Source organism: Euprymna scolopes, chromosome 32 (genome assembly GCF_053919585.1).
Source record: "Euprymna scolopes isolate OS-2025 chromosome 32, ASM5391958v1, whole genome shotgun sequence".
In the NCBI taxonomy this organism is placed as follows: Eukaryota; Metazoa; Mollusca; class Cephalopoda; order Sepiida; family Sepiolidae; genus Euprymna; species Euprymna scolopes.
The window spans coordinates 20,281,703-20,296,110 of record NC_136513.1 but is presented as its reverse complement, the minus strand read 5'-3'; positions in this window follow the sequence as shown (position 1 = coordinate 20,296,110).

The window sequence follows — 14,408 nt, the reverse complement described above, 5'->3', positions numbered from 1 at the left end:
GTCTGACGTAGGCGATGTCGAGGCAGAAAATTACCCCTTCACTAAAGTGCCCAGTTGTTAACTTAAGAAAAAAACCCGTTCCAATAATTAGAATTTTTATTTTTATTTTATTTTAAACAGTTCAAATAATTAGAATTAAAAAAAATAAACAGTTCAAATAATTAGAATTTAAAAAAAAAAAAAAAAAAAAAAAACAGTCCACATGATTAGAATAGTTCCACCCTGTAAAATTCTGCGATTTGTTTCACAATATTTGTAAAAGCATCTGTCTGGGACATATCGCATATTTTAGGGTTAGGGTAATTTTCTGCCTCGACACCGCCTACGTCAGACGGCCCCTCCCCGAACTCAAAACGAGGCGGACGTCGGGACCATCTCCGCAAAGGATAAGCGATTTTTCGGTATTATTATACAAACACCGTGACAGCGTTAGGGTTAGGGTTAGGGTTAGGGTTTAGGGTTAGGGTTAGGGTTTAGGGTTAGGGTTAATTCGCTGTCACGGTGTTTGTATAAATTTACCGATTTTTCTACCTCGCCGACTATGTTGTTTATTGTTTAATTTATTTGGAATCGTTTATTCGGTAAAGAAAAAAAAATAAAACACAGAAAACAAACAAAAAACATGTCGAGTGTTACGTGAGAATGAGAAATAATGTCCGGTATATCACATCTTAGGGGTCTTGATAATCGCTAAAAAATAGAAAATTAAAGAAATTACTAAGGGAGATTTGGTTTTAAAAATAAAATAATAAATTTTAATATTTTTTAAAATATAATTTAGAGAGAGAGGGGGGGGTGTAAAAACTATATCTCCCTCCAAAAAACAACCAACAAAAAATGAAATTAAAAAGATTCTTGATAAACGATAGCGGAGTTTTCAATAAAATTGATTAATAAATTTATTTAATGATTACTTTTTCTCTTAATGATTGATTTTAGAATTTTGAAGTAAAAATTAAAAAAAAACTTAAAAATGAGTTAACGAGAGATTGTTAGCACAGGGGACAGGGCATGGCATCTCTCGCGCCAAAAAATATTTCGTTTTTAATTTATTAATTAATTTTTGCAAAATATGACAGGACGACAATAAATGTTGATAATTGATAAAATTATAATTTTAAATAACGCATGAGTGCATTTGGTATGAGAGAAAACAAAAACATAACAACAACAAAAAAACTATCATAATTAAAAAACCAAAACAAAAATGTAACGAAGAATCGAATCGCTCCCTGTTTTTTTAATTTTTTGGTTTTGTTTTTTATTATTGTTTTTATGACTCCAAAAAACATCGTTAAAATAAGAACAAAAAAAAAAAAATTGTACTTAACTTTGTATGAACATAATAAACGCTTTAAAATAAGTGAAACCACTAAGAACTTAGCCAGTTAGGTAGAAAACGGGCACTTAGAAAATCGATTTTATTTAAAAAAAACAAAAAAACATTAAACAAGTAAAAATATTTAAAAAAAGTATTATGGGGAGGAGCTATAGTCTATTTTAAAAAAACAATATCTCCTTCAAGAACGATCATAAAATGTGTTTTCAATCGATATTTATTCAATAAGGGACCAATTTTCCTACCCAGCGAAAGGGGACGAGTTTTCCGGAGATGAGTTTCCCGAGACGAGTTTTCCCGGGACGAGTTTTCCGGCCACCGTATATTTCAGCAGCGTAAGTTGTTTGCCAGACAAAAATTTATTTTTATATGAAACACAAGACCCTTAGGCTGAAATAAAACCTGAAAAATTTAAATTTTTATTACTTTTTTCAACATTTTGTATTAGACTAACTGTACAACAACTGAGACCGCCATCTTGCTTTGAAAATTTGTCCTTTCTAAGGCTTCCTTCACAGACCTTTTGAGACCAAATTTGGCCTTTTTTACACTCTTGCGTGGAACCATGGTCCATGCAAGAGCGTAAAAAGGCCAAATTTAGCCTAAAAAAGGCCAAAATTTCAAAACAAGTTGGCGGCCTCAATTGCTGAACATTTAGTCTAATCAAAAATGTTGAAAAAAATAATGAAAATTAAATTTTTTCGGGTTTTATTTCAGCCTTAGGGTCTAACAATGTGTTTTATATAAAAATAAATAATTTTTATAAATTTTTGTCTGTCAAATAATTTACGCCGTTGAAATACACATTTTCCCAACTTGTTATTGTTAACTTCGTCTGATTCTGTTGAATTTGTTAACAATGTGCCAAATTCATATACAGCCGATTGGTACATATACAGTTTAATCAAGGCATTAAAAAAAAAAAATGAAAATATTGAAAAAAGTTATATTGTGTTATGGAATGATTCTCCGAAAAAAAAAGGGTTTTTATTACTGTAATGTACAGTGTTTACCGATGTATTGGAAAATTCAAGATGGCGCCTCACTCCCTCTTTAACACGGTAAGTTTGGGAAAAGGTGTTATAAATAAAAAACTATACAAAATACTATTAAAAACACACCGAATATATGTCAACCTATGTCACGGTAACATATATTGAGCGAGTTTTTAACAGTATTTTATCCGGTTTTTTATTTATAACATCTTTCCCCAAGCTTACCGTGTTAAAGAGAGAATCAGACGCCATCTTGAATGTTCCAATACATCGGTAAACACTATGGTTTTCGAGCTGAATAAACATGTTACATTGAATAAAAACACAAAAAATATATCCAGTTTGGTAGAAAAGTAACTTATCTTGCCTTTGATAACATTTATTTGTTATATATTTGTTTTTTGACAACTTTTTCGGATCTATGTGTACAGTAATACAACCCCCCCCCAACAAAATTAAATAAATAAAAATCATTTAATTTGATCAAGTAGTTTTATTTATTTATTTTTTTATTACAGAGGAAAATCAAGTTTAATGAGATCGATTGTATCGTCGCCATTTGCTTATTTACAGACACGAGGAGAGGGTGCCTTTAAAAGAAAAATTGATTAACAAAGGACAATTAAAAAAGGACATATAAACTCTTTAAAATAAATGAACAAAAAAAAAACCCCTAATATATTTATCTATGTATGTTTCAAAATAATCTCTTCAAATTTTGATAAGCAATAATTGGAGTTATCTCCCCTGGCGCTCTCTCCTCAACAGCAAAAAATCGAGATGGACACTAGCCGATCGATCTCATTAAAATTTGATCTTTCTCCTTAAAAAAAAACAAAAAACAAAAAAAACCCTACTTGATCAAGTTAAGTGATTTTGGTATTTTTTTTACGACCTGCCCCAGCATACTATAAACACCCCCAACCACCCCATGTTAAGAACGGCTTTCGAAATACCCCCCCCCAACCTCCCCATGTTAAGAACGGCTTTCGGAATACCCCCCCCCCCCCAACCTCCCCATGTTAAGAACGGCTTTCGAAGTTGGGGTTATTTATTCCGAAAACCGTTCTTAACATGGGGAGGTTGGGGTGTTTATAATACGCTGGGGCACACCGTAAAAAAGTTACCATAATTTTTTTGTATGAAAACTTTATTCCATAACGAGCACGTGCTGGAATCCCTATTAAATAAAGAAATAGTCAACCACCTCTGCAGAAATAACCTTCTTAGTGACATGCAATATGGTTTCCGCTCCACAAGATCTACAGCAGATGGGATTGGTGAATCTCTCGACAAAGGCTTCCTTTCTAGGGCAATTGCTCTTGATATATCAAGGGCCTTCGATAAGGTATGGCATAAAGGCCTACTTCACAAGGTTTCCAGCTACGGTATAACTGGAAATGTTTTCTCAATTATTAAATCGTTTCTCTCTGATAGACTCGTAAGAGTAGTGGTTGATGGGCAGAAATCAGAGGCCCACAGTATTAATGCTGGAGCCCCTCAGGGGTCCATCCTGGGCCCAACTCTCTTCCTGATCAATGATCTCTCAAAACACATACTTAAATCATTCGTTGACATCTATGCTGATGGCACAACTATCTATGGCAACACATCAAAGGCTGTAAATGACAAAGTTCTCTCTGATTCTCTCTCCTCTGATCTTGAGCGCGTGGAACAGTGGGGAAGAGGTGGCTGGTTACTTTTAATGCATCTAAAACCAAGCTTCTATCTTTACATTATCAACGTTCTGATCCTCATCTGGCATCAATTGAAATGGATGGCTCACGTCTTGGGGAGGCTCCATGTTTTGACAAGCTTCTGGGATTGACCTTTACTCCTGATCTGAAATGGAACACGTACATCAAGTCTGTTGCCAAGGTCACTGGAAAAATGGTAGGATCCATCTACCGCTCCAGAAGATATCTCACTGCTGATGCAATTCTCTATCTATATAAAAGCCAAGTATGTCCAAGGTTGGAGTACTGCAGCCACATCTGTATAGGAGCTGCTAAAAACAGCCTATCCTGCCTTGACAGAGTACAAAATAGACTTTGTGGCTTAGTGGAGGATGCCCTTTTCTCTTCCCTGCAACCTCTCTCCCACAGGAGAGACGTTGTGAGCCTGCCTTTGTTTTATCGTTATTTCCATGGCAAGTGCTCGTCTGAGTTCCAATCTATGCCCCCCCCATCGCCAATCTTTCTCGAAAAACACCTGTCTAGCTGAAACCACTGTCAATAATTTTCCCCACTCTATCTATGCCTAAATCAAAACGTAGATTCCATAAACAAAGTTTCTTTCTTAGAAGTGTACGCCTGTGGAACTCTGTTCCATTTGCCTGTTTCCCACCTGACTACAACTTTGATGTCTTCAAGTCCAACATAAATAAATTCCTGATAAACCACCCCTTAAATAAGACACTTTATCAAATCTCCATTACTAACGATTACTACGATATTATCCCATTGATTATTGTACACGCAATAACCCTTATCCCCAAGTGGCTCCGGGCCTTGATAAGTGGTGACTACCATGTAAAAAAAAACAAAACAAAAAGAACGTGCCATAACGAAATTAGTATAAATTAATAAAATTATGAAAGCCTTGCACGTCTTGAAAATTTTCATGATTGTTAAGATAGAGTTGAGAGGTCGATGTTTTTTTTAAAATATGTTTTTTAAGCAAAAACATTACTTACTTAATTCTAATGTCGACATAATATATCCAAAAATTACGACAATTCATCGAGTAAAAAATTATTTAGAGTTAAAAGTAATTTTTTTACAGAAAATCGGGGGAAATTGCATTTTCCCTAGATGTAAACACTGTTAAGATTGCAAATAGATTGGACATACTTACCTCCCTTCTTGCCACTTTAATGGTACCTATTTACAATGCCTCCCCACGAGACAGAGTTAGACACCAGGGTCGTTTGTTAACGTGGGGAAAAGGTACAAAATAAAAAATTGTCTCAGTCATGAAGGACTGCTCCTTCATCGAAAGAGAACAAGAAATGGAAGTGCAGCATCTGAAGAACAGATGGTATTTATTTGCTCCCCCACCAAGCAAATTAGGCACTAGGCCGATTTTTAATGTGAGGAGTGAAGGGAGGGGGAAGGGGAAAAGGGGACCAGCTCCCGAGAGGTGGGAAATGGGAGCTGGTTAAAGGTCAGGCATGTGGGGCTGCCCCCACATCTGGTCTTTGCTAGTCATAGCTAGTCATAGCTAGTCATAGCTTGCAGCATCTGCCGGAACAGATACTACACTTTGATCTTGTCGCCCGTGCCGCACAAGGCGGCGGGCCTGCATCTGAAGAACAGATACTACACTTTGATCTTGTAATTGTAACCAACATTTTAGACGGTACTAAACGAGAGAGAGAGAGAGAGAGAGAGAGAGAGAGAGAGAGGGGGGGGGAAAATAAAAACTGGTGTAGATAACCTTGATGCCGTAGAATTTTTGTTTTATTTCGGCAGAAAAAGAAATCTAAAAAGTGTGTGTGTGAGAGAGAGAGAGAGAGAGAGAGAGAGAGAGAGAGAGAGAGAGAGAAAGTTGGGAAGAATATATACAGAGAGAGAGAGAGAGAGAGAAAGAAAGGGAGAGAGAGATAAAGAGGAAAAAAATACTGTTGTAGAAAATGTTGACGCCGTGAAATGTTTGTTGTTTTTTCTTCGGCATAAAAAGAACATTACATGGCGAAAAATATCTACACCAGTTTTTATTTCCTCTCTCTCTCTCTCTCTCTCTCTCTCTCTCTCTCTCTCTCTCTCTATCTATCTATCTCACTCTCTCTCACTCTCTTTCCCTCACTCTCTCTCTCTCTCACTCTCTCTATCTCACTCTCACTCGCTCTCTCTCTCACTCACTCTATCTCTCTCTCTCACTCGCTCTATCTCCCTTTCATAGTCAAACCCCTATACAGACAAGATAAGTAACATGATTGAAATCTAGATAATCGTAGGAAAATATCTAAATAATTTAAATTGTCAACATTAAAATTAAATGTAAAAAATAATTATAAAAAAGATTAAAAAAAAATGTCCTGTTATAAAACAAAGTAAAAGAAAAAATAGCATCATGTAAGGTTTGCCAAGCCACTTTGAAATCAAAAAAATAAACAATGGTACCCGTACATTTTTTTCAGGGTTTGTTCTTTTTTTTGGGGGGGGGGGGAGGATAGTGGCGTGTTGTTAATGTATGCATAGGTAAGTATAAGCTTGTCAGTATTTAATTTTCTGTTTATGAGCGGCTATTATGTTTGTATTTGGTGTATTTTTTTAAATAATTGCCTCTTGTAGAGAGTGCCGCCATATTTGAAAAGTTCTGGACCGTTTGTTTATGTATTGAGAGGTAGATTCTGTAATAATCGAATTGTCAGCTCTAAGCTCATGAGAATATGCGGAATTCGAGAAGGGAAAAGTTATTATTTTTTAATCGAAAAATGGAAAGATTATGTTATGTCTATGAATTTATGATCCAGTTACGAAGGGAGCAAGCAAAACATCTGTAGAATATGTATATCTCCTCCTGGTCTTGACTAGGGGCGGTAGGAAGACTTTAAAGGGGGGAAAATAGGAACTACTTTCTCTAAAGATGCTGCGATTGTGATGGTGTTATTCCTATTATTATAATGTCTAAAATGTCGTTTTAACGTTACATAAAATAGTGGCTAATGGTCTAGACATAATAAATTTGTATGTGGCATCTGTTGTTGCAAACCTATGGTACTTTGGTCCGAAGAGGAATTTCTGCAATCAAAATATTATATATGGAGATTATTCCATTAACTTCATAGTGTTGTTCTAGAAGTGTAAGCCATTTTGAGTTTCAGAACAGTTTCAGATGGTTTTCTGTTACACACAAGTCCTGGGAGGTGACTTGTTTGTAGTAGACAGTTCCACAGAACAAAATATTCTTACCGTGTCGAGACGGAAACGAACATGTGAAATTGCTCCAGAAAAGGTTTAACATTTATGAAGCAATTCTGGTTTCTGATTGGTTGGTAGCAGAACGTGAATTAATCTGATTCGTCAGTTCTTAGCAGCATCGTTTATAAATAGAATCGTCCAACTGTGTGGGATCATACCCCATTAAAAACATTACTGTTTTGATGGGATGTGTCTCCTAGCGGCTTCTGCTGCAGGGAGACAGGGTAGTACACGTCAAGGATTCGTCACTTGACACTCAGCCCAACAGATGAGGGGCCGGGAACCGGCCCAGCACCTGTTGGACTGAGGTACACTGCCTGGGTAATACCTAGGAGGTCCACCCTCCCAGGCCTTGCCACCGGGCTTTCCGGTGGGGCAAGTTTATTGCTTGCTGCCTGAGGCGCCCCGACCGGGGAATGCCAACGGGGTTACTCAGGCAATTTTTAAAATTGCAGAAGTGCCCCTCCTTTAGGGGAGCCTGCAGGGTTCCCACTTTCCAGGCCTTGTGCCAAATATTGCCGATGTGGGCGGCAATTAAATAACTACCCCATTAAAAACACCAAAATATTGCAACAGTTGTGATGTTTTGCACCGTTTTCCCCCTCTCAAGTGCGGGTTCTTACACCAAAGCTAATGAGAATAGTTAACGAGTCAATTAGATGGAAAGCACCTGGCGCAAGGTTTTTGCTGAGCCAAGCAGAACTGACTTCTGGAGTACGGTGATGTTGTATCTGATTCCCAAGGATTTCAGCTGTTTCATAAAATCATCAAAAATTGAGCAAATCGCACCTATGATTATTGGCACGATGGAAGTTTTCTTATTTCACAATCTAGCAACCTCCACCCTCAGTTTCTGATAGTTCCATAGTTTCCCATTCTTCTTGCCTGTTAAGTTGATGTCGTTTGGCCAAGTCACATCAAAATTTGGCAATCATTTTTGTTCACAACTTCAATATCCGGTTTCCTGCGAGTTATCTCTATAATCTCCAGTGGGGATTTCTACAAACTTTGTCATGGCGACGTTTGTATTTTTTTTGAGCAAGTATAGCACAAACACTAAGAATGTGAGACACTGTTTCAGGAGATATACCACACAACCTTCACTTATCAGAATAGTCCTTATTTCTTATGGGGTGGTTTTGTTGTCCTATTCTGCATTCTTTTCTAATGCGATGGTAAATATCTTTTATAAATAAAATTCATTTTAAACCATCGGATTTATATTAAGTAGGGTAGCTGATAGAGTAAATGTGGTATTGTGGCAACTGCTGAAGTGTCAAAATACATCTTTCCCGGCTAGAATATAGCTGGAACAGTATAGCGAAAAAAAAAAACAAAAAAAAAAAACAGAAAAAAACAAAACAAAATGTCTAGTGTTAAATTCGATCCTAAAAGATGCCATAAAATTTGAAACTGAAGGCAAATGCTTTATCCATACGGCCACCGATCAAATGAAATATTTTATTTTCATATGGCACTTACATTGTTTATGAGTTCAAAAGATATAAATAAAAAATTTTTGACCAACCAAAAGGCTCTGTGCCCAAATTTTTCCCAAGTCATCCCAAGCCAACCAGTAGCCCTCTCAGGGTTATAAAAATGCCCAAGCAGAGGCTATGCTGTCTCAGTTCACAGAAACTTGTCTATATAGAAGCACCATTAACCGACGCACAATAGATAACCAGTATAGCAAAAAAAAAATAAATAAATAAATAAAGAAAATATAACAAACAAAAAAAAAAGAAACATAAAACAAAATGTCTACTGTTAGATTCGATCCTGAAAGATGCCATAAAAAATTGAAACTGAAGGCCAATGCAAATAAGCCAACAAGAAGGAACTACTAACATCTTGGTACCAAACCGAGAATAAAAGTACATAAATTAAACCCCTTCGTTTGTATTTTTCTTACGACCATACACATATTTATAACAATATTAAGTTTTAAAATAATTCTAGAACTTTTGTCATTGATAAGGACATTTGAGGTACTGATGCCAAATCTGTAATTAGTTTGGCACTTAGATCAACCGTCAAACTGTAATGTTGTTAAATATTGGTTGAGTATGATTTTGTCTGTTGAGATTGTTTAGTTTTCTCCCACTGCAAGAACTAAGACACCAGGGCCAGAAAGTGGGATTAAGAAGTCAGTGCCCCTGAGGAGGGTCACTCTGACCTGCAAAAGGTGCCTGGGCAGCTCCGTCGGCATTCCCCGATGAGGGCATCTCAAGCAATTAGCAATAAACTAACCCCTTCTCAAAGAGAGAAGGCAATGCCTGGGAGGTTGGGCCTCCTAGAACTGCATAGACCTAAATTCCCACCGCAAAATCAACAGGGTCTGAATCATTACAGGAATGGTCTAATCTCTGTTGATTTTGGGGGTCTGAATCATTACAGGAATGGTCTAATCTCTGTTGATTTTGGGGGGTCTGAATCATTACAGGAATGGTCTAATCTCTGTTGATTTTGGGGGTCTGAATCATTACAGGAATGGTCTAATCTCTGTTGATTTTGGGGGTCTGAGGATAAAAATCCCTGAGAATTAGGGGGCAACTAGTGTACTTTGATGTCACCTTGACTTTTTGTGTACTACAAGTGGATGTAACGTCATATAGCTGAAAGAGCCCAAATGAAAAGATTAGTGATCAGTTACAAAGCAAACTTTTTTTTAATATACTATAGAGTTACCGCTTATCAAGGCCTGGAGGCCACTCAAGTATAAGGATTACACCACTCTCTTGATCTAGATAAATAAAACAGTAGCTGCATGTATGTGTGTTTGAAAATATTTAACCAATAAACTCTTAAACTACTGCAAAATTTTCATTTTAACTTGCCCACATATTTCTATTACTTTTGCGCATACGCAAATTCATTCATAGCTTGAAGTGGTTTAATTTTAAATCTTTCTTATCTGTCGATAGCTCAAACAATAGGGAACACGACTGGAGCACTAAATGTTTTGGTTACGATTCTAGCTGATGGTACTGGAGTCATTTTTTGAAAAACTTTTGAAATAAAATTATGTTTTTAACTCTTTTTCAAAGTGTTTTTTAACATGTTTTATTAACTATTTGCTCTTATATATATATATATATATATATATATATATATATATATATATATATATATATATAATATTCAATAGAAAATTAACTCTGTAATAATAAATATGAAATCTGCACGACTTAAAACATATTTAAGCGTATTTTATGACCAGGCAAGCCTGGGCGCTTCCCCACTAATAATACAGGGTAGAACGATAAAAGTGTCACCCTATAGAAAATAACACAACTTTTGCACTTTTATTGAAAAAAAATCAATGCAGGTAACTTGATTACGTAGTAGAGACGGCATCTATTCAATGTGGCAGCCTTCAGCCTCAATCACTGCCTTGATATGGGTCCGGAATTGGGAGCATACCTACAAGTGCCGGCGAGAGCTCGGTGAATACTCAGCAGATGGTGGCGATCAGGTTGGCTTTGGTGTTGTGAGAGGTAATGTTGGTGATGTTCTCGACATATGACCAAACAAAGTTGTCCATTGGGTTCAGGTCGAGGGAGGAGGGGGGTGCAATGAGAAAAGGGTACAAAATTGTACCACTCCTTCTGAAACCAAGCCTAGACCTCTTTGGACTTGTAGGCTTGCGCTGAGTCCTGCTGCCACACCCAGGGTCTGCCAGTGGCCACCTGATTGCACCAGGAGATCACTACACTCTTACAACACATCCAGGTACACTTTGGTGTTGACTTTCAAGCCGACTTTGAAGATGTGAGGTGGCATGATGTGTCTCTTACTTGAAATCACACCAAAGACCATAACCGTGGTTGAAAACTTTGGTTTCATCACCCTGAGCACGCCCCTGTTATTTGTGGCAATCCAGTGATCCATTTTGAGCGTGCTAGCAATGGCCCTGCTGTCATAACTTGGATCGGTAAAGAGCATGAGTTGTACAATGGCACATCTCTGATCTCGCTCGTTGAACATTGTGTCACTTTCAGACACGATAGAAGGCTCCTATCTCTCTTGAGATTTGTACACAAGTAGCCAACTAGTAGATTGCCTGCAACAAAAAAATTAAATCGGTTTTCATCAAGTGGAAATGAAATCATGTTTTTTTTTTTTTAGGGTGACAATTTTATCGTTCCACCCTGTACTTATCAAGGCTGAAAGGCCACTGGAGTTAAATGAGTTTGTCAGACAACACCTTGATGATTGGAATTTGATTACACTGTGTCACATTAAAAAAAGTACAGGCGTACTGGTGCACTTAGTGAACCGTATTGAAATAATGCCTTTATTATTTACAAAGTCATTCTGAACATGGAGAGAGGAGGGTGTTTTGTAACTATTATGTCCGTTTACCTAACAACTTAATAAAAAAAGAATATCGTAAAACTTTAATTTAACTTGAAAATATTATTTAAAAATAGCATGGTTCAATAAGTGTACCAGCACCAATACAGCACATCTTTGGCCATTTTTATGTGGACAATGTTCAGATTTGGTATCAGAATATTTTTCCTACTCTGAAACAGGTTTTATGTGGCATGTACAATTTATTAACCTGAAATTTGTTGCATAGTGTTATTTAAGAGGACGGCTCAACAAAAATTTGTTAACATTGAACTTGAAAAACTACTATGTTGTAGTCAGCCGGGAAGCAGCCGCATGGTATTGTGTTCCACATTGCTTGTTTTACGTGCAGAGTGGAAGGAAAAAAAATATAACCAGAAGAGTTTTTTTTTCGTGTTAATGTTTCACAGAGGAGAACCATAGATTGGAGCTCAGTCGAGTACCTATCATGAAAATAATGATAGAGCAGATAAAGGCTAGCAACCTCTTTTCTGTGAGGGAAGAGAATTAGTTCTTCAGGGTACAAATGAAATCAATTTGGCCCAGGAAAGCTGATTGGGCAGTGTGTAACGAAATTGCCCAGCAGGGACTGTTCTCCATATGATGTCCCAGAAGTCTTATTACCTCGACTACAAACAGAAAATAATGAAGAAAGAAATACCACAATACAAAACACAGGGTGGTACAAAGAAGGTGGGATCCCTCTACCATACTAGAAAATTACTCACACTAGAGAGTACCCTAATCTCTTCCTCTGCTGGTACTTGGTTGGTTCTTCCCCCAAAGATTTGTGTTACTGATGGTAGTTGGCCAGTGGGTCTTTAGCATTCTTCGAAGGCATGAGTTGATAAAAGTTTGTACTCTTTTGATGGTGGTCTTTGTTGTTATCCACGTTTCTGCTCCATAAAGTAGGACTGATTTGATGTTAGAATTTGATGTTGGAATTTGATGTTGGAATTTGATGTTGGTGGATTTTGGTGCGAGATGTAATGAGGTTGGATCGCCAGATGTTCTTGAGGGCTATGAATGGAAGAGAATAGAAGAAGAAGATGGCGATGGATCAGGCACACCCTGAGGAAACAATCAACAGATATCACATGTTAGGCCCTGACCTGGAACCGTCAGGGGAAGAGGAAAAGAGGCTGACCAAAGAACACCTGGAGAAGAGACATGGAGGCGGATGCCAAGCAGACTGGCTACTCCTGGGGGGAGCTGGAGTAAATCGCCCAGGACTGTTGACATTGGCGGGCGGTGATGGATGGTTTATGCTTCTCCAGGGGCTCAAGACTATGATGATGCTGATGATAAGAGTACTCTATATCTTTACAAAGCCACTATTCTCCCATGCATGGAGTATTGTTGCTACATCTGAGCTGGTGCTTCTACCACTAGACTTCAAAATCGTTTTTTATTGATGTATTTAGTTACAAACATTCTCAGTAGGCTGGGTCCCTCTCTTTGGATTGGAGTGAACTATCGTTCCATATGGTCCTAGAAGACGAATCTCCTAAGTTTTTTTTTTAGACAAGGATTTATTTTTTTTCACCTAAAACAAGGCATATTAAACGTAAAGAGCTACTATTTGGGGTCATGTCTAACAGGGAACTGTGTAGAGTTGAGCAGGAAGATGTCTGTTCACATTACATTTAAACTTCTGCATGTTAGTACAGTCAGGAAAGCAGGGAGGGAATTCCAAAGTCTAGCAGTTTGAAGCAAGAAACTATTAAAGTAGAAAGTTTTGTGGCATCTAAGGACCTTAACAGTGACGAGATTTTGCTGCTTGCTGGATTGGTTTATTAATCTGAGAGCAGGATTTGTTTACCAATGATCGCCTGAGGCAACCGTACTGGAGAATGCTGATGGATCCAATTACTGCAAATTTTGCACTCGTCCAGATAGTCCCTTATTTGGGGGAGCTGGATTCCCTATTATAAACTGACTCCACATCTAATTTTGCAAAATGCATGTAAATATATTTTGCAATCAACTTATTTATGTGCTTGTACCAATCAAGGATACGTCCTTAACAATCAGTCCAACAGAGAATGGGTTGTTATAGTTTTCTTCTGGCTCTGCTCTGTCTGGCTGGTGCATGGCTCTGTTCAGTTTCAGGAGGACCATCTTTCCAGGCTTTACCTTCTCTTTAAGAAAGGGTTAGCTTGTTGCTAATCACCTGTGCTGCTACTGGTGAATTCTGACAGAGTTTCTACAGCCTCTAATAGTTTTTTCTTTTGGACTGCTAGATTTTGGAATTCTTTCCCTGTTTCCTGCTTCCCAGACTGCACTAACTTACAAATGTTTAAATGTAATGTGAACAGACATCTCATTGCTCAACTCACAACAATCCCTTGTTATACACAATCCTAAATAATAGCCTCTTACGTGGCAATATACCTTGTTTAGAATGAAAAAAAAAGAACTGCTCAGGCATTTTTTATTGGACAGAATGCGCTAATCCTAATACTTTAGTTTTGTAACTTAAAACATGACCTTGTGTCTCACCTGCTGAGAAGCTAAATAAAATAAGCTGATACTGAAATATTTATTATAACCCAGATTTAAATTTCAGGAAGATTGGTAAGAGTTATTTCCCTTAGACTGTGATGTTTTTAAAATATTTACTAGTGTTGGACTGTTGGAATAATTAATCGGAATCGGGGATCAAAAAAATCGGAACTTTTGAGGTATCGGCATTGGAAAAATGAATTAAAACTAGTTTTAGCCACCACAATATTCGTATTCACACTATGGGCAATCTTAATCATCCCTTCGTTTTGATATTCATGGTCATAT